Genomic DNA, 2,842 nt, shown 5'->3' with positions numbered 1-2,842 from the left:
CATCCATGTCAGATCCATGGCACCCCTGATAAACCAGCCAATAATACCCACCAGAGTTGTTGGGTCTTCAAACAGGCCGACAAGTTAAATGCCAAAAGCAAGGAGAAGGGGTCGCAAAGCGAGAATGACGATGAGGAGCCCCGTTCACCGAACATAGGGGGACAAGAAGTTTCCCCCTCAGGTCAAAATGGTGAAGATGATATATGCTACCCATATCCCTAAGAGGGAGCGCAAGTGTCGGTGTACTAGAGTAGGGGTACCCTATTACCCCGAACTCGTGCACGGGCAGTTGCAGCGCCCCGCGGCAAGGCTTGCCGGGTGACCGCCAGGACCCTCCGTGGTTCCCTTGAAGACCATTCAAGAACAAAGTACTCAAACCAAGGCCCCGGCAAGAGGAGCTTGCCGGGAAGGCCAACCAAGGCCCCGGCAAGAGGAGCTTGCCGGGAAGAGACGAGACCTTGGCAAGAGGAGCTTGCCGGGAAGGCCACTCAAGGCATACCAAGAAAGCTTGTCGTGATGCGCCCTGCGTCTCGTCAAGATCCGGCGAGCGACAAGCTTCCGGACGCGACAAGACGATGGCCGCGGCAAGGAGCTTGCCGCGGGAAACCCCCACTTCGCGCCCGCGCTCTAGCTTACCTGCTAACGTGTCGCTCTGGGACTCTCCCAAGCACACGTGGCGGGAGGCCGTGCAGCTAGGGGGACGTGCTGGCAAGCGGAGATGAAGAGAAGCCCATCGTGGCAAACGGTGGCGCTCCTAACGGTCACCCTTTGCACTGTTTAGGAGACTTAGACATGCATTTAATGCCCTTGTCCCCTGCCGTCAGAGTTAGGTAGGGTGCACTGTATCCACAGTAGCGGTAGCTGCAACTACCGCATCTTTTTCCATTTTTACCCTTCTAGTCTACGTTGCCACCTGTGGGTAACCCCTTGAAAGTATAAAAGGAGGCCCAAGAGCAACGTAGAGGGGGTTCGAGGGTTCGGCCAGTTCGGCTCATTCAACACCAGGAACACTCTCACGCTCAGTCTGGCAGCGTCCATCGCTCCTGAGCAAGAATCCAATACACACAAACAAGCAGCAGTAGGGATTTACGCATCCGTGCGGCCCGAAGCTGGGTAAAATCGCCCGCGTGCACTGCCTCGATCTGCTCTTTGTGCGCTCTCCACCTCCCACCGAACCGAAAGGGGCCCTGTCCCCATAGGTGTTGGCGTAATCAGCATCGCCCCCGACATCTCTGGCGCACCAGGTAGGGGGCGTCGAGATCGTGCGAACCCGATCCGGCGTGCACGCAAGCTAAATCTTCATCATCATGGCTCCCAAGGAGCGGGCGAGCAAAAGAACAACGCCAGTGCGGCAACAGAAAAAGCTAAGTCATGCGAGACTTTAGATATTTCCTTTCTGTATAAGGTTATCCGCCTCGGAGATCTTGTTCTTCGTACGGAAAACCTGTGCGCAGAGGAATCAACTCGTAGCTAGTTGCGCCCTTACTCTGTTTCGAGTCCGCTCAACAACTTTAGTGAGCTGCTAGCGCCCTTACTTTGCTTCGAGTCCGCTCAGCAACTTAAGTGAGCCGCTAGCGCCCTTACTTTGTTTCGAGTCCGCTCAACAACTTAAGTGAGCTGCAACTAGTTGCGACAAGATTGCTTGTCGGTAGCGACCCCGCCAGCAGGCTGCTGAAGTTCCGCACTCGGCGCTCGCGGCAAGGGTGCCTGCACCGGCAAGTTTCCCTAGAAAGCGTAGGGTGGACGTACAAAGAGGGGTTGAACAGGAAGATAGCATGTGCTACTTATTTGAGATTTCTGCATAGACCTGTATGCCGAGGAGCCTTCTCGGGGCTAGTTGCGCTCCATGTTGCCTCGAGTCCGCTCGGCAACTTGTGCGGTTGCGCTAGAACCAAGAAGGTAAACCTTTCCGGGAGGCGTTGTTCTCGAATAGCCGCTAAGGGCCCGTTCCCTCAAGCGCTACGGGCTGGATCGTACGCACCGGAAAGCATTCCAGCAGGCATAGGGAATATGCTGCAAAAGTCAAAATTCGCAAGCAAGTTAAGTGCACTTCGGATGCTAATCACTTGTCATGTTTAAATGCAGTCATGGCCCAGGGGCTGGCAACGCTCCTAGGGCCAATCTTTCCGGCAACGATCTTGCCGGGAGCCGCCGTCAAGAACGACGAAGTTCTTCGCCATAAGCCTTTCTGGCAACGATCTTGCCGGGAGCCGGCGTCAAGAACGACGAAGTTCTTCGCCATAAGCCTTTCCGGCAACGATTTTGCCGGGAGCCGGTGTCAAGAACGACGAAGTTCTTCGCCATAAGCCTTTCCGGCAACGATCTTGTCGGGAGCCGGCGTCAAGAACGACGAAGTTCTTCACCATAAGCCTTTCCGGCAACGATCTTGCCGGGAGCCGGCGTCAAGAACGACGAAGTTCTTCGCCATAAGCCTTTCCGGCAACGATCTTGCCGGGAGCCGGTGTCAAGAACAACGAAGTTCTTCGCCAAAAGCCTTCCTGGCGACCAGCTTGCCGGAAGCCGGCATCGAGAACGTCAAAGTTCTCTGCTGAAAATAAAAGCCTTCTTGGCAACAAGCTTGCCGGAAGCCGGCATCGAGAACGTCAAAGTTCTCTGCTGAAGATAAAAGCCTTCCTGGCAACGAGCTTGCCGGAAGCCGGCATCGAGAACGTCAAAGTTCTCTGCTGAAGGTAAAAGCCTTCCTGGCAACGAGCTTGCCGGAAGCCGGCATCGAGAACGTCAAAGTTCTCTGCTGAAGATAAAAGCCTTCCTGGCGACCAGCTTGCCGGAAGCCGGCATCGAGAACGTCAAAGTTCTCTGCTGAAAATAAAAGCCTTCCTGG

Source organism: Triticum dicoccoides, chromosome 4A, assembly GCF_002162155.2.
Source record: "Triticum dicoccoides isolate Atlit2015 ecotype Zavitan chromosome 4A, WEW_v2.0, whole genome shotgun sequence".
NCBI lineage: Eukaryota > Viridiplantae > Streptophyta > Magnoliopsida > Poales > Poaceae > Triticum > Triticum dicoccoides.
This window is presented reverse-complemented; position numbering follows the sequence as displayed.